Source organism: Manis javanica, chromosome 8, assembly GCF_040802235.1.
Source record: "Manis javanica isolate MJ-LG chromosome 8, MJ_LKY, whole genome shotgun sequence".
Taxonomy (NCBI): domain Eukaryota; kingdom Metazoa; phylum Chordata; class Mammalia; order Pholidota; family Manidae; genus Manis; species Manis javanica.
In genome coordinates this window covers 74,045,952-74,064,895 of record NC_133163.1, presented here as the reverse complement: position 1 = coordinate 74,064,895, position 18,944 = coordinate 74,045,952, and positions in this window count along the sequence as shown.

Here is an 18,944-nt window from a genome sequence, read left to right as displayed (position 1 = left end):
CTAAAATGAAGGCATTGCCTTCTATTTCCCCCTTTAATTCTGTTAGTATTTGTTGCACATATGTAGGGGATCCTGTGTTGGGTGTCCTCTTATTTATTTATAACAGTTATATCCTCTTGTTGGACTGATCCCTTTATCATTATGTAATATCTTTCTTTGTCTCTTGTTACTTTCTTTGTTTTGAAGTCTATTTTGTCTGATACAAGTACTGCAACTCCTGCTTTTTTCTCCCTGTTAGTTGCATGAAATATCTTTTTCCATCCCTTCACTTTCAGTCTGTGTATGTCTTTGGGTTTGAAGTGAGTCTCTTGTAGGCAGCATATAGACGGGTCTTGTTTTTAATCCATTCAGTGACTCTATGTCTTTTGATTGGTGCATTCAGACCATTTACATTTAGGGTGATTATCGATAGGTATGTACTTATTGCCATTGCAGGCTTTAGGTTCATGGTTACCAAAGGTTCAAGGGTAGTGTGTGCTATTACAAACACAACCTAAATGTTCTCTCTCTCTTTTTATTTTTTCCTCCTTTTTCTTCCTCCTCCATCCTTTGTATGTTATGAATCATATTCTGTACTCTTTATCTATCTCTTGGATGACATCTCTTTCACCTTAGGAATACTTCCATCTATAGGAGTCCCTCTAAAATGCTTTGTAGAGGTGGTTTGTGGGAGGTAAATTCTCTCAACTTTTTCTTATCTGAAAATTATTTAATCCCTCCTTCAAATTTAAATGATAACCTTGCCAGATGTAGTATTCTTGGTTCAAGGCCCTTCTGCTTCATTGCATTAAATATATCTTGCCACTCCCTTCTGGACTGTAAGGTTTCTGTTGAGAAGTCTGATGATAGCCTGATGGGATTTCCTTTGTATATATTCTTTTTTCTCTCTTTAGCTGCTTTTGAAAGTCTGTCTTTATCCTTGATCTTTGCCATTTTAATTATGATATGTCTTGATGTTGTATTCCTTGGGTCCCTTGTGTTGGGAGATCTGCGTACCTCCATATCCTGAGAGACTATCTCCTTCCCCAGATTGGGGAAGTTTTCAGTAATTACCTCCTCAATGACACTTTCTATCCCTTTTTCTCTCTCTTTTTCTTCTGGTACCCTTATAATACGAATATTGTTCCGTTTGGATTTATCACACAGTTCTCTCAATATTTTTTCACTCTTATAGATTCTTTTTTCTCTTTGTGCCTCAGCTTCTTTGTATTCCTCTTCTCTAATTTCTATTCCATTTACCATCTCTTCTACTACATCTAATCTGCTTTTAAATCCCTCCATTGTATGTTTCATTTCAGATATGGAATTTCTTAATGATTGAATCCCTGTCTTAAATTCATTACTGAGTTCTTGAATGTTTTTTTGTATCTTCACAAGCATGTTTATGATTTTTATTTCAAAATCTCTTTCAGGCAGATTGGTGAGTTCAGTTTCATTTGACCCTTTTTCTGGTGTTTATGACATTTTGGTCTGAACCATGTTCTTTTGACATTTCATATTTCTGTGTGGTGCCCACTAGTGCCTGGAAGCTCCAGTCTCTGGAGCTGCTCATTCCCTAGAGTGAGGTTGGGGGTTGTAGGGGAGCAGAGCTGGTGCCTGGGAGGAAGAAAGATCTATTTCCTGATTCCTGTCTGCAGTGCCTGTCTCTGGTTTCAGAGCCAGGGGGCCAAGCACACAGGTGTAAGCCTCTGTGCTTTGCATCTCTAGCTGTTGTAGGCAGGGCCTCCCTCTGACTGGCCTGATGCCAGCACAGTGACTGCATGTTTGTGAAACAGTGTTGGCAGGCTAGGAAGAAGGTGCAGGAGGCTGTGTATCACAGTGGGGGGCCTCAGGGCTTTGTAGGCAGCCAGGGGGATGGAGCACCTGAAGCTCCTCAAAGTTCCCAACCAGCTGGGCAGAGCGTGCCCTGACAACCTTGTCCAGCTCTCCCCTCCCCCGTGTAGCAAGCTCCATGCAAACCCAGCTCCTTCAGCAGCCCTCTCAGAGGACCTGCCTTTCCCTTGTCCCAGAGTGGCCAGGTGTGGATCACCTCCTTCACAAATGGCCAGAATCCATTCCTCAAGCACTCCATCTGTCTGAGCTCCCCAACATTCAGAGCACCACACAGTGTAGGTTTCTGCTCCCACAGCAGACCTCCAGGGCTGAGTTTTCAGCAGTCCTAGGCTTTCACTACCTCCCCTGCTCCGTTTCTCTTCCTCCCTCCAGTGAGCTGGGGTGGGGGAAGGGTTCAGGTCCTGCCAGATTAAGGCTTTCTTACATTACCCTGTTTCTTGAGGTCTGCTCTGTTCGTGAGGTCTGTATGCAGTCTGGTTCAGCCTTCTTTCTTGTTTTTTAGGGTTAGTTGTATCAATTAACTACATTTTCATACTATCTGTGGTTTTGGGAGGAGTTCTCAGTCTCACCTCTCACACCGCCATCTTGAATCTCCTCTGCCTCCACCATATGAATTTGGGGGAGGGGATGCAGTCGAGCCCAGACCATCAATCTCCTCAAACTCATTTCCTCAACACCTCACCATCTATCTTCATAAAAGAGGCAGAAACAATGATGTGAGAACTCCAGCTTCTTGTCTCTCCTACTGCCTTATGAGGGTTTCATGTCTGTGAGAGTTTCTCTCCTTTCCTCCCTCCCTCCCATCAGTGAAGGCTGTCCTCCCCTATTCCACCATAATCAAGGTGGCTACTGCCTCTGCTCTAGTTGGTCCTCCTACCTGCTCCCTGGGGCCCCTGAGCTGTTGTTATTCTCTTACTTGTTTCTTACTACCACTGGGACAAATTTAAGCCAGAGCAATTCATGCTATTGTGTGTTTGGGACGCTGCTGTTGACTGTGGGCTCCTGGCTGGGAGCAGGTGTTCCAGGCAGTTATTTCCCTCCCAGTGCCTGGGGGAGGAAGGAAGCTTGCCTGGCAGCTTCTCTCCCTCTTAGTGCCTATATTCCTCTGTTCTCTTTGGGTCTAGGGGCATGTGAGGAAGCCAAGCAGGGCAGTTAAGAAAGGAATAAATTGCTTCCGGTTTTAGAGGTTGCTGGAAGTGTCACTTCTCTTCCTGAGTTTGTGGGACCCCAGAACCCTTTTCTGACTTCTTGGCTCCCTCATTTCCAGAGCCACCTGTATTCCCCATCACCTTACAAAACTATTTACAGTCTGTGTCAGAAAAATCATTTAAATTTGGAAATAGGCAGAAGAGCTGGCAGAATATTTTCAGTACCTAATGTGTAGATTTTTGTCTGTTAGAGATGCAAATAATTCTGTCCATTAGAACAGAAGATCCCAAAGATTATGGTTTATTGTCATGTTGGACATTAACTAATTTTGTCTCTAACCCCCAAATCTTATTCTAACATTTCCTATAAATATCTAGATTCTCAAATGTTCTTTGAATTGGTCATAACATCTTGTTGGTTCTCTCATTAATTAATGAGTTGAATAAGATTTGACACCTGTTCATTTTATATTTATGTGAGAGTCATGATACTATTTTTCGGAAATTATGCTTTAACACTGTTGTATTGTATGTCAGGGTAAACCTAAAGGAGAGGTATTAAACTTTTCAGTAGAACCATTTTATTAATTATGCTGTTGAACTTCTATTATTTGTTTACCTTTCATATGAAAAATTATTTAAATCCTTTTTCATTTATAAAAAGAAAGCTCCCAGTAGTCCTTTACCATTCTGGAGCTGTCATATAATACTCTCCTTTTCTTTGATACAGTGGCTTTAAAAAGTTGTCAGTTATTTAAAAGTTGTCTCAGACCAAATGTCTAAGGCAATAGAAGAAAAACATTATTGAATATGTAAAGGTAAAGATGGGGGTGAAAAGTTTCATGCCTATGCAAGGTTATTAAAATGACAAGAAAGGAGTTCTTTTTGCTTTCCTCCTGACTTAACCTTGCTGCAAAGTTTTGACCTCTGCAGGGCATTTGCAGTATCTCTACTGATCTTGACCTCAGTCAGCTTTCACTAGCTCTCAAAGTAAGTGAAAGCTTTCATTTGCAATGCTTCTGCACAGATTTTCTCATGGATCACCATAGAAACAAGATTTCACTATGGGGGAGAAAATACATTATAATGAGGAAGACTGATGTAAAATATGGATTAATTACTTGAACAGCAAAGAGAAACTTGTAAAAGGAAGGAACTGAGTGACAGCAATGCCAGTTGGAGGAAGGAGATAGAATGTTTTGCTGGCCTGAGATGGGAGAGACAAATGTAGTCTAATTCTTGTTCTATGAGCCTGAGGTCTTATATACTACAGCACCTGGACGCCCCCACTAGGGGGATGGAACAGCAATCACAAGCAGAATACTCATGACCCTGAGTTGCTTCTGAATATTATTTTGGGAGATTCAGCAGAAATGACACATGAGATTTAATAAGTGTATGAACTGAATGTTTGTGTTCACCCCAAATTGGTATTGCAATCTAATCTCCAGTGTGATGGTATTTGGAGGTGGGCCTTTGGGAGACAATTAGGTCATAAGGGTGGAGCCCCTTAACAGGATTAGTGCCCCCTAAGAAGAGGCCAGAAAGTTACTTTGCTCTCTTTTCACCCTGTGAGGATACAATGATAAGTCAGTAGTTTGCAACCCCAAAGAGGGTTTCCACCAGGATCTGATCTCAGACTTGCACCTCCCAAAATGTGAGAAATAAATTTCTGTTGTTTATAAATCACCCAGTCTACGGAACTTTGTTATGACAGCCTGAACTAAGGCAATATGCTTAACAAAAGATTGTGCAAATTGATAACAAAAATACTAATTCCTTAGATAAGTGAGCAAAATTTATTAAAAACAGTACATAACGAGGAAATCTAATTGGCCAATATACACATGACAAAGTTCAACTTAATTAGTAATCAAGGAAGAATAAATAAAAGCAACAATAGATTCCCATTTTTGCCTATTAGATTGAGAAGGATTTTAAAAGGATGATGCTTCATGGCAATGAGGGATGAGATGAGCACATTCATACATTTTTGGTGGGAGTGGAAACTACAGCTTTTCAGGAAATCAGTTTGGCATTATGAATCCAGAACTTCGTTTAATCCAGGATCCCCACTTAGAGGAGTCTATAGTAAAGAAATGATTTATGAACTGTTGAGTGCAAAATTATTTATAAAATCAAAACCCAATTGGAAAAAGCTTGAATGTCCCCAAATAAGGAAATTGCTAATTATGTGTTTCTGGCCAGTCTCCCCTTGCTGGTTTCACTCCAACTATACTGCCCTCTCTTCTGTTCCTCAAGTGGGCCAGGCTGCCGCAGCATCCACACATTTGCATTTGCTTTTCTTTTGCCTCAGGATACTCTTCACAGAGTATCTGAGTATCAGAGTATCAGAGTACCTGCATAGTTTGCAACCGTACCTCATCCAGGTCTTTCTTCAAATGCCACCTTCTTAGTGACACCCTTTTTGAAACTGCAGCCCTCTGCCATTCCTTTTCCCAGGTTCATTTTTCTTCGTAGCCCGTCTCACCATCTAACAGTCTACGTAGGACCTCGATTACAAGTCAATTCTATCTGCAAAGTTCATCATTGTCTAGTAGCCTTGAAAAGGGTTTTAAATTTTAAAGCCCAATTAAATCCTACATTTCATCGCACTACAAGTGATTGCATGTTTCTAAAAATAAGACAGAAGGACCTTCGAGTCAAATCAAGATTTAAAAAGGTAGAGACTCCAAAATGTGGAATTGGCTGAGTGAAAAGCCATCTTTCCTTGTTATGTGATAATGACATAGCTGGCTGAACTCTCCCTTAGAAGAGCAGTGTAGCTGTCGCAGATCAAATGTCTGTGAGGCTGGAGCTTTGGAAACATGGTAGGAAAATGCCAGGATGTTAGAAAATATTGGCTGCATGGGGGAGGAAAGAGAAATTTCCCACTACTCTTCTAGGTTTTTGGCTGAGGCACCCTTTGTTATAAGGGAGTAACAGGAGAAAAACAAATTCAATTTAATTGCATACACACAAAGATCTCAAACATGTAAGATTCAAAGAAAGGACTGAAGCAAGCAGCTTTTATACCTTTTTGACAAGGAAACATTAAGTTTGTGAAAAATTGACAAGGCAAAGAAGTTTGGGTGGTAAGTTGAAGAGGAAGTAACCAGGTTTGTTGACATAGCCTTCTTGGCTCCAAGCTCCATGTCTCCAGTGGTAAGGATGTCTGTTCTCCTGGTACAGGAAGCATACATTTCACACGGGATATTCATCTCCAGTTTTCAGGGAGACCAAGGGCAGTCAGCATCCTTGCATTGCCTGTTTCTTTGGTGGCTTTAATTCAAAATAACCAATAAGACAGAGTGGCATATTTTTGGGTACCCTGCCCTGAACCCCATCAACTGTGTCTTGCAGCTTTTAAAAGGTATTACAAGCTTTTGATCTGAGCTGACTTGGCTTAAAGCAGAAAGGGGACAGCACACAGCTCTGTTCCCGGAGGACGAGTTTACTCCCAGGGCATAGTGTTTTATTCCCAGTTCACGCCAGTGGACTTTTCATTTGTATCAGTTCCTCCCAATTGCCCCCTTCTCTATAAAAGGGCAGCCCTCTTCCTTTGTCCTCAGACTTGCCTATGGTTTTAATGTAACAAATTGCAATTCTGTTATTTCTGAATAAGCCCATTTTGCTAGTATAATAACTGACAGTTTTATTTTTAAGGTTAACAGTATAGTATAGCAAATCCCTTTCTTGTTAAATGAGTTTGAAATTGTTTTCTGACACTTGCAACAGAAAGGGTCCTGACTCGTAGTAACTAATCAGTCTCCCATGCACGGCGGCTTGGCTTCTGTCTTGTGACTCCTCTGTAATTGCTCTTGCCATTCATCATGGACGTTCTGATTTCTAAATCTGATGAACACTTTTCAATCTTTACCTTCCTGGATCTCTTCATTGAGTTTGTTGCAGTTTATGATTTTTTAAAAATTTTAATTTTGGTATCCTTAATCTACAATTACATGAAGAACATTATGTTTACTAGGCTCCCCCTTCACCAAGTCCCCTCCACATACCCCTTCACAGTCACTGTCCATCTGCATAGTAAGATGCTGTAAAATCACTACTTGTCTTCTCTGTGTTGCACAGCCCTCCCCGTGCCCCCCACGCACCATACATGCTAATCGTAAGGCCCTCTTTCTTTTTCCCCGCCCTTATCCCTCCCTTCCCACCCATCATCCCCAATCCTTTTCCCTTTGGTAACTGTTAGTCCATTCTTGGGTTCTGTGATTCTGCTGCTGTTTTGCTCCTTCAGTTTTCCTTTGTTCTTATACTCCACATATGAGTGAAATCATTTGGTATTTCTCTTTCTCTGCTTGGCTTATTTCACTGAGCATAATACCCTCCAGCTCCATCCATGTTGCTGCAAATGGTAGGATTTGCCCTCTTCTTATGGCTGAATAGTATTCCATTGTGTATGTGCACCACATCTTCTTTATCCATTCATCTACCGATGGACATTTGGGTTGCTTCCAATTCTTGGCTATTGTAAATAGTGCTGCAATAAACATAGGGGTGCATCTGTCTTTCTCAAACTTGATTGCTGCATTCTTAGGGTAAATTCCTAGGAGTGGAATTCCTGGGTCAAATGGTAAGTCTGTTTTGAGCATTTTGATGAACCTCCATACTGCTTTCCACAACGGTTGAACTAATTTACATTCCCACCAGCAGTGTAGGAGGGTTCCCCTTTCTCCACAACCTCACCAACATTTGCTATTGTTTGTCTTTTCGATGATGGTGATCCTTACTGGTGTGAGGTGATATCTCATTGTGATTTTAATTTGCATTTCTCTGATGATTAGCAATGTGGAGCATCTTTTCATGTGCCTGTTGGCCATCTGGATTTCTTCTTTAGAGAACTGTCTATTCAGCCCCTCTGCCCATTTTTTAATTGGATTATTTGCTTTTTGTTTGGTGAGGCATGTGAGCTCTTTATATATTTTGGATGTCAATCCTTTATCGGATCTGTCATTTATGAATATGTCCTCCCATACTGTAGGATATCTTTTCTATTGATGGTGTCCTTTGCTTTACAGAAGCTTTTTAGCTTGGTATAGTCCCACTTGTTCATTTTTGCCTTTGTTTCCCTTGCCTGGGGAGATATGTTCATGAAGAAGTCACTCATATTTATGTCCATGAGATTTTTGCCTAAGTTTTTTTCTAAGAGTTTTATGGTTTCATGACTTACATTCAGGCCTATGATCCAGTTGGAGTTTACTTTTGTGTATGGGGTTAGACAGTGATCCAGTTTCATTCTTTTACATGTAGCTGTCCAGTTTTGCCAGCATCATCTGTTGAAGAGACTGTCATTTCCCTATTGTATGTCCATGGCTCCTTTATCGTATATTAATTGGTCATGTATGTTTGGGTAATGTCTGGAGTCTCTATTCTGTTCCACTGGTCTGTGGCTCTGTTCTTGTGCCAGTACCAAATTGTCTCGATTACTGTGGCTTTGCAGTAGAGCTTGAAGTGGGGCAGCCAGATTCCCCGCCCCACCACTTTATTCTTCTGTCTCCAGATTGCTTTGGCTATTTGGTGACTTTGGCGGTTCCATATGAATTTTTGAACTATTTGTTCCAGTTCATTGAAGAATGCTGTTGGTAATTTGATAGGGATTGCATTGAATCTGTATATTGCTTTGGGCAGGATGGCCATTTTGATGATATTAATTCTTCCTAGCCAGGAGCATGGGATGAGTTTCCATTTGTTAGTGACCTCTTTAATTTCTCTTAAGAGTGTCTTGTAGTTTTCAGGGTATAGGTCTTTCACTTCCTTGATTAGGTTTATTCCTAGGTATTTTATTCTTTTTGATGCTATTGTGAATGGAATTGTCTTCCTGATTTCTCTTTCTATTAGTTCATTGCTAGTGTATAGGAAAGCTACAGATTTCTGTGTGTTAATTTTGTATCCTGCAACTTTGCTGAATTCCAATATTAGTTCTAGTAGTTTTGCAGTGGAGTCTTTACGGTTTTTTTTTTTTGAGAGGGTATCTCTCATATTTATTAATCAAATGGTTATTAACAACAATAAAATTCTGTATAGGGGGGCCAATGCTCAATGCACAATCATTAATCCATCTGAAGCCTAATTCTCGTCAGTCTCCAATCTTCTGAAGCATAATGAACAAGTTCTTACATGGTGAACGAATTCTTACATAGTGAATAAATTCTGACATGGTGAACAGTACAAGGGCATTCATCACAGAAACTTTCGGTTTTGATCACGCATTATGAACTATAAACAATCAGGTCAAATATGAATATTTGTTTGATTTTTATACTTGATTTATATGTGGATCCCACATTTCTCCCTTTATTATTATTTTTATTTTTATTTTTAATAAAATGCTGAAGTGGTAGGTAGATGCAAGATAAAGATAGAAAACATAGTTTAGTGCTGTAAGAGGGCAAATGTAGATGATCAGGTGTGTGCCTATGGACTAAGTATTAATCCAAGCTAGACAAGGGCAGCAAAACATCCACGGATGCAGAAGATTTCTCTCAAAACAGGGGGGGTGAGGTTCTGAGCCTCACCTCTGTTGATCCCCAATTTCTCACCTGATGGCCCCCCTGCGACTGTGCCTGTCTTAGGCTGTTCCTCCCTTGAGGAATCTTACCCGTCTCTGGCTAACCAGTCATCTTCCGGGGCCATACAGGGAAATGTAAAGTTGGTAAGTGAGAGAGAAGCCATATTTGAAAAGGTTAGCTTTTTACTTCTTTGCAGATTTATGCCCTGTGTCTTCTATGCCCAGCACTTGTCTTGAGGTATCTTTACCACCTGGAGGAATTATGATATTCGGTAAATTCGATATGAGGCACGAATTCTATTTAAGGGTTGTAATTAGGAAGGAAGAAGAAAAGCTATAGAGGTAGCATATGGAAGAAAACATGGGAGGATTGATTATTTCTTTGACATATCTTCTTGTAGAGTACCTTAAGCATGTATAGGTTTTAAACTACTAACTAACTTGCGCTCACATATTAACATAATAGGAATACGGTGACATAAACAAAGCAAATCTATAATTACCATCCATCTCCAGTGAAGCCAAGAAAACCATTTAGGCACCCTAGGCATTTGTGAAAATTTGTCTATGATATGATGGATATTGTCCAACTGTACTTGAACAGTCTGAGAGAAATCAGACAAATTAAAGCAACCCATTTCTGGGATCTGTTCACATCCCATATGTTCTTTTAACCATAGATAGTCTATAGTCATAAGATTTTGTAGTGCTACAACTTGCACCCCTCCCAACTCCTGATTGAGTTCCAACAGTACAGATCCGGTCAAATTCGTTGTCTCACTGTATGCACATGCCAGCCTAGACATCTCCCTCTTCATTCCAATGGCAAGTCCAGGAAATGGTGGGGTGGATGCAGCCACAACAGCAGCATCGTCCGGATCCCTGTGGAGGCTTTTTGATGATCATCCCCCGGCACAAGTCCTCCAGAGAGTACTGATGCCGGAAGCTCCTCCTCATATCGTATCTTAGTTCATTTTCTGGGTAGCCAAGCTAGGCCTTGATCTTCTGCATAAAAACAAACAGACCCTTTGCCCACACTTTGACATGCCCTCTATACCACTGTGTAGAACTCATTGGAGGTCAGCACACAGGAACTACTTTTTTTTTAAGAGAAAGGAATATTATCAGAAAAGAGTACCTCCATAGCTGATCATCTGACACCCTTTAAGTGATCAACATTAAGGATATTTAAAGCATGTGTTGATCTTTGATTTACCAATAGTTTTATCCTATCAAGGAGTAATCCCCCTTTTCTTTCTTTCTTTCTTTTCTTTTTTTTTTTAAATCTTTAATCTATACTTACATGAAGAATACTATGTTTACTATGCTCTCCCCTATATCAGGTCCCCCCTAAAAACCACATTACGGTTACTGTCCATCAGCGTAGCAAAATGTTGTAGAATCACTACTTGTCCTCTCTGTGTTGTACAGCCCTCCCTCCCCTTTCTCCCTCCACCCCATGCATGCTAATCTTAATACCCCCCTTCTTCTCCCCCCACCCTTATCCCTCCATGACCACCCATCGTCCCCAGTTCCTTTCCCTTTGGTACCTGTTAGTCCATTTTTGGGTTCTGAAATTCCGCCTGCTGTTTTGTTCCTTCAGTTTTTCCTTTGTTCTTATACTCCTCAGATGAGTGAAATCATTTGGTATTTCTCTTTCTCCGCTTGGCTTATTTCACTGAGCATAATACTCTCCAGCTCCATCCATGTTGCTGCAAATGGTTGGATTTTTCCACTTCCTATGGCTGAGTAGTATTCCTTTGTGTATATGTACCACATCTTCTTTATCCACTCATCTACCGATGAACATTTAGGTTGCTTCCAATTCTTGGCTATTGTAAATAGTGCTGCGATAAACATAGGGGTGCATCTGTCTTTCTCAAACTTGATTGCTGCATTCTTAGGGTAAATTCCTAGAAGTGGAATTCCTGGTTCAAATGGTAAGTCTGTTTTGAACATTTTGATGAACCTCCATAATGCTTTCCACAATGGTTGAACTAATTTACATTCCCACCAGCAGTGTAGGAGGGTTCCCCTTTCTCCACAGCCTCGCCAACATTTGTTGTTGTTTGTCTTTTGGATGGCAGCTATCCTTATCGGTGTGAGGTGATACCTCATTGTAGTTTTAATTTGCATTTCTCTGATAATTAGCGATGTGGAGCATCTTTTCATGTGTCTCTTGGCCATCTGTATTTCTTTTTTAGAGAACTGTCTGTTCAGTTCCTCTGCCCATTTTTTAATTGGGTTATTTGTTTTTTGTTTGTTGAGGCATGTGAGCTCTTTATATATTCTGGACGTCAAGCCTTTATTGGATGTGTCATTTTCAAATATATTCTCCCATACTCTAGGGTTCCTTTTTGTTCTATTGATGGTGTCTTTCGTTGTACAGAAGCTTTTCAGCTTAATGTAGTCCCACTTGCTCATTTTTGCTGTTGTTTTCCTTGCCTGGGGAGATATGTTCAAGAAGAGGTCACTCATGTTTATGTCTAAGAGGTTTTTGCCTATGTTTTTTTCCAAGAGTTTAATGGTTTCATGACTTACATTCAGGTCTTTGATCCATTTTGAGTTTACCTTTGTATATGGGGTTAGACAATGGCCCAGTTTCATTCTCCTACATGTAGCTGTCCAGTTTAGCCAGCACCATCTGTTGAAGAGACTGTCATTTTGCCATTGTATGTCCATGGCTCCTTTATCAAATATTAATTGACCATATATGTTTGGGTTAATGTCTGGAGTCTCTAATCTGTTCTACTGGTCTGTGGCTCTGTTCTTGTGCCAGTACCAAATTGTCTTGATTACTATGGCTTTGTAGTAGAGCTTGAAGTTGGGGAGTGAGATCTCCCCTACTTTATTCGTCTTTCTCAGGATTGCTTTGGCTATTCGGGGTCTTTGGTGTTTCCATATGAATTTTTGAAGTATTTGTTCCAATTCATTGAAGAATGTTGCTGGTAATTTGATAGGGATTGCATGAAATCTGTATATTGCTTTAGGCAGGATGGCCTTTTTGACAATATTAATTCTTCCTAGCCATGAGCAGGGGATGAGTTTCCATTTGTTAGTGTCCCCTTTAATTTCTCTTAAGAGTGACTTGTAGTTTTCAGAGTATAAGTCTTTCACTTCTTTGGTTAGGTTTATTCCTAGGTATTTATTCTTTTTGATGCAATTGTGAATGGAATTGTTTTCCTGATTTCTCTTTCTATTGGTTCATTGTTAGTGTATAGGAAAGCTACAGATTTCTGTGTGTTAATTTTGTATCCTGCAACTTTGCTGTATTCCGATGTCAGTTCTAGTAGTTTTGGAGTGGAGTATTTAGGGTTTTTTATGTACAGTATCATATCATCTGCAAATAGTGACAGTTTAACTTCTTCTTTACCGATCTGGATTCCTTGTATTTCTTTGTTTTGTCTGATTGCCGTGGCTAGGACCTCCAGTACTATGTTAAATAACAGTGGGGAGAGTGGGCATCCCTGTCTGGTTCCTGATCTCAGAGGAAATGCTTTCAGCTTCTCACTGTTCAGTATAATGCTGGCTGTGGGTTTATCATATATGGCCTTTATTATGTTGAGGTACGTGCCCTCTATTCCCATTTTGCTGAGAGTTTTTATCATGAATGAATGTTGAATTTTGTCAAATGCTTTTTCAGCATCTATGGAGATGATCATGTGGTTTTTGTCTTTCTTTTTGTTGATGTGGTGGATGATGTTGATGGATTTTCGAATGTTGTACCATCCTTGCATCCCTGGGATGAATCCCACTTGGTCATGGTGTATGATCCTTTTGATATACTGTTGAATTCTGTTTGCTAATATTTTATTGAGTATTTTTGCATCTACATTCATCAGGGATATTGGTCTGTAATTTTCTTTTTTGGTGGGGTCTTTGTCTGGTTTTGGTATTAGGGTGATGTTGGCTTCATAGAATGAGTTTGGGAGTATTCCCTCTTCTTCTATTTTTTGGAACACTTTAAGGAGAATGGCTATTATGTCTTCTCTGTGTGTCTGATAAAATTCCGAGGTAAATCTGTCCAGCCCCAGGGTTTTGTTCTTGGGTAGTTTTTTGATTACCGTTTCAATTTCTTTTCTCGTAATTGGTTTGTTTAACTTTTGTGTTTCTTCCTTGGTCAGTCTTGGGAGGTTGTATTTTTCTAGGAAGTTGTCCATTTCTTCTAGGTTTTCCAGCTTGTTGGCATATAGGTTTTCATAGTAGTCTTTAATAATTCTTTGTATTTCTGTGAGGTCTGTCGTGATTTTTCCATTCTCATTTCTGATTATGTTGATTTGTGTTGATTCTCTTTTTCTTTTAATAAGTTTGGCTAGAGGCTTATCTATTTTGTTTATTTTCTCAAAGAATCAGTTCTTGGTTTCGTTGATTTTTGCTATTGTTTTATTCTTCTCAATTTTGTTTATTTCTTCTCTGATCTTTATTATGTCCCTCCTTCTGCTGACTTTAGGCCTTATTTGTTCTTCTTTTTCCAGTTTCGATAATTGTGATGTTAGACTATTCATTTGGGATTGTTCTTCCTTCTTTAAGTGTGCCTGGATTGCTATATACTTTCCTCTTAAGACTGCTTTCGCTGCGTCCCACAGAAGTTGGGGCTTAGTGTTGTTGTTGTCATTTGTTTCTATATATTCCTTGATCTCTATTTTGATTTGTTCATTGATCCATTGATTATTTAGTAGCATGTTGTTAAGCCTCCATGTGTTTGTGAGCCGTTTTGTTTTCTTTGTAGAATTTATTTGTACTTTTATACATTTGTGGTCTGAAAAATTGGTTGGTAGAATTTCAATATTTTGGAATTTACTGAGGCTCTTTTTGTGGCCTAGTATGTGGTCTATTCTAAAGAATGTTCCATGTGCACTTGAGTAGAATGTATATCCTGTTGCTTTTGGATGTAGAGTTCTATAGATGTCTATTAGGTCCATCTGTTCTAGTGTGCTGTTCAGTGCCTGTGTGTCTTTACTTATTTTCTGCCTGGTGGATCTATCCTTTGGGGTGAGTGGTGTGTTGAAGTCTCCTAAAATGAATGCATTGCAGTCTATTTCCCTCTTTAGTTCTGTTAGTATTTGTTTCACAAATGCTGGTGCTCCTGTGTTGGGTGCATATATATTTAGAATGGTTATATCCTCTTGTTGGACTGAGCCCTTTATCATTATGTAGTGTCCTTCTTTATCTCTTGTTACTTTCCTTGTTTTGAAGTCTATTTTGTCTGATATTAGTACTGCAACCCCTGCTTTCTTCTCACTGTTGTTTGCCTGAAATATGTTTTTCCATCCCTTGAGTTTTAGTCTGTGCTTGTCTTTGGGTTTAAGGTGAGTTTCTTGTAAGCAGCATATAGATGGGTCTTGCTTTTTTATCCATTCTATTACTCTGTGTTTTTGATTGGTGCATTAAGTCCATTTACATTTAGGGTGACTATTGAGAGATATGTATTTATAGCCATTGCAGGCTTTAGATTCGTGCTTACCAAAGGTTCAAGGTTAGCTTCTTTAGTATCTTACTGCCTAACTTAGCTCGCTTATTGAGCTGTTATATACACTGTCTGGAGATTCTTTTCTTCTCTCTCTTCTTATTCCTCCTCCTCCATTCTTCATATGTTGTGTGTTTTGTTCTGTGCCTTTTTTAGGAGTGCTCCCATCTAGAGCAGTCCCTGTAAGATGCCCTGTAGAGGTGGTTTGTGGGAAGCAAATTCCCTCAGCTTTTGCTTGTCTGGGAATTGTTTAATCCCGCCATCATATTTAAATGATAGTCGTGCTGGATACAGTATGCTTGATTCAAGGCCCTTCTGTTTCATTGCATTAAATATACTGTGCCATTCTCTTCTGGCCTGTAGAGTTTCTGTCAAGAAGTCTGATGTTAGCGTGATGGGTTTTCCTTTATAGGTGACCTTTTTCTCTCTAGCTGCCTTTAAAACTCTTTCCTTGTCCTTGATCCTTGCCATTTTATTTATTATTTGTCTTGGTGTTGTCCTCCTTGGATCCTTTCTGTTGGGGGTTCTGTGTAATTCCATGGTCTGTTCGATTATATCCTCTTCCAGTTTGGGGAATTTTTCAGCAATTATTTCTTCAAAGAGACTTTCTATCCCTTTTCCTCTTTCTTCTTATTCTGGTACCCCTATAATATGAATATTATTCCTTTTGGGTTGGTCACATAGTTCTCTTAGTGTTGTTTCATTCCTGGAGATCCTTTTATCTCTCTCTATGTCAGCTTCTATATGTTCTTTTTCTCTGGTTTCTATTCCTTCAATGGCCTCTTGCATCTTATCCATTCTGCTTATAAATCCTTCCAGGGATTGTTTCACTTCTGTGATCTCCTTCCTGACATCTGTGATCTCCCTCCAGACTTCATCCCATTGCTCTTGCATTTTTCTCTGCATCTCATCCCATTGCTCTTGCATTTTTCTCTGTATCTCTGTCAGCATGTTCATGATTTTTATTTTGAATTCTTTTTCAGGAGGACTGTTTAGGTCTGTATCCTTCTCAGGTGTTGTCTCTGTGATCTTTGTCTGCCTGTAGTTTTGCCTTTTCATGGTGATAGAGATAGTTTGCAGAGCTGGTACGAGTGACAGCTGGAAGAGCTTCCCTTCTTGTTGGTTTGTGGCCTTCCTCTCCTGGGAGAATAGCGACCTCTAGTGGCTTATGATTGTCAGCTGTGCACAGACAGGGCTTCTGCTACCTGCCCGTTTGCTATGGAGTTTATCTCCACTGTTGCTGTGGGTGTGGCCTCGCTGGGGCTGCTTCTTCAAAATGGTGGAGCCCTGTTGGAGGGGGAGCGGCCGTGAGGCTATTTATCTCGTGAGGGTCCTCTGTGCTCCCTGTTGCCCAGGGGGTTAGAGTGCCCAGAGATCCCCAGATTCCCTGCCTCTGGTCTAAGTGTCCTGTCCTACCCCTTTAAGACTTCCAAAAAGCACTCTCCAAACCAAAACAACAACAGCAACAATGAAAGAGGAAAAAGAAAAAAAAAATTGAAAAATGTGCGATATGGTTTGTCCTCAGGCGCCGGTCCCAGGCACCCATCCACTGGTCCTGCTGCCCTGCCTCCCTAGCACTGGGGTCCCCGTCCCTCCAAGGCCTCCAATAGGCACTCGCCAAAAAAAAGGGAAAAACACGCGACCCTCTCCGTCCCCAGGCGCCGGTCCCAGGCACCCACTCACCGGCCCTGCTGCCCTGCCTCCCTGGCACTGGGGTCCCTGTCCCCCTAAAGCCCCCAAAAAGCACTCACAAAAAAGAAAGAAAAGGGAGAAACGCACGATTTTCTTTGTCCTCAGGCGCCGATCCCAGGCACCCGCCCACCAGTCTTGCTGCCCTCCCTCCCTGGTATTGGGGTCCCCGTCCCTCCAAGGCTTCCAAAAAGCACTCGCCAAAAAAAAAAGGGGAAAAACACGCGATTTTCTTTGTCCTCAGGCACCGGCCCCAGGCCCCCGCCCACTGGTCCCGCCACCCTGCCTCCCTAGTATTGGGAAAAACGCGCGATTTTCTTTGTCCCCAGGCGCAGGTCTCAGGCACCCGCTCACCAGTCTTGCTGCCCTGTTTCGCTGGTATTGGGGTCCCTGTCCCTTTAAGGTTTCCAAAAAGCACTCACCAAAAAAAAAAAAAAAAAAAATGGGAAAAATACACAATATTCTTTGTCCTCAGGTGCCGGTCCCAGGCACCCGCTCACCAGTCCTGCTGCCCTGCCTCCCTAGCACCAGGGTTCCTGTCCCTTTAAGGCTTCCAAAAAGCACTCACCAGAAAAAAAACTGCTCCGGTTTCTTTCCACCCGCCGGGAGCCGGGAGGAGGGGCGCTTGGGTCCCGCCGGGCCGGGGCTTGTATCTTACCCCCTTCGCAAGGCGCTGGGTTCTTGCAGGTGTGGATGTGGTCTGGATGTTGTCCTGTGTCCTCTGGTCTCTCTTTTAGGAAGAGTTTTCTTTGTTATATTTTCATAGATCTATGTGTTTTTGGGAGGAGATTTCCACTGCTCTACTCACGCCGCCATCTTGGCTCCGTGCCCCGGGTTTTTTATGTACAATATCATGTCACCTGCAAATAGTGACAGTTTGAATTCTTCTTTACCAATCTGGATTCCTTGTATTTCTTGTTTTGTCTAATTGCCGTGGCTAGGACCTCCAGTACTATGTTGAATAACGGTGGGAAGAGTGGGCATCCCTGTCTTGTTCCCGATCTCAGAGGAAAATCTTTCAGCCTCTCGCTGTTCAGTATGATGTTAGCTGTGGGTTTATCATGTATGGCCTTAATTATGTTGAGGTACTTGTCCTCTATGCCCATTTTGTTGAGAGTTTTTATCATGAATGGGTGTTGAATTTTGTCAAATGCTTTTTCAGCATCTATGGAGATGATCGTGTGGTTTTTGTCCTTCTTTTTCTTGATGTGGTGGATGATTGCTGGAAGCCATGCTACTCAAGCTGTGTAGCAAAGCTCAGGCTGGAGGAAAACCCCCACAAATCAGGGGTCTTCACAGCTGGCTCCCTCTATTACCCACCTTGATTTTGTTATTTTCCATTATACTATTGGCTTTGTTTTTACTTGCATTGTTGCCAAAGACTAAGCTAACCTTTGCTAAGCAGCACGGAAAAGATGAGAACATAAACTTCCCAAAAGCTTTTCAGGACAGTGCTCCTGAAGAATAGAACACGCAGGGGCCAAATGGTGATCTTAGCCTAAAGTACCAAAACCTGCTGTTAGTCAAACACTGACCACTCCATTTCCACGGAGAATGCCCCCCTTGTTTTTGCTAGTGAAACTAGTGATGGAAAGTTTTCTAGAAATCAAGGTATGAGAGAATATTGAATAGAATAACCCTGTTGACACTTAATTAATCATCTCATGTTTTCTTCCCTCTACTACTTCTATAGTTTGTTTTTCTTCTTTCCTAATCACAGCCCTTTACTAGAATTTGTGCCTCATACATGAAATTACCAAGTACCATATTCCAGGAAGTAAAGATACCTCAAAAACAAGTGCTGGGCATAGAAGCTATGGAGCATAAGTCTGCAAAGAAGTGGAAAACTAACCTTTTCAAACAATATTACTTCTCTCTCACTTACCAGCTTTACATCTCCCTGTATGGCCCCAGAAGATGGCTGGTTAGCCAGAGATGGGTAAGATTCCTCAAGGGAGGAAAACCTAAGACAGGCACAGTTGCAGGGGGGCCATCAGGTGAGAAAAAGGGGGCCAACAGAGGTGAGGCTTAGAACTTCACCCCCCCAGTTTTGAGAGCAATCTTCTACATCTGTGGATGTTTTGTTGCCCTTGTTCAGCTTGGATTAAGACCTGGTCTGTAGGCACAAACCTGATCATCTATACCTGCCTTCTTACAGTTCTAAATCATGCGTTCTATCTATATCTTGCATTTACCTACTACATTAACATTTTATTAGATTCACATATAAAGTATAAAAACAAAATGGATAATCATACATTATCATGATTGTTTATAGTTT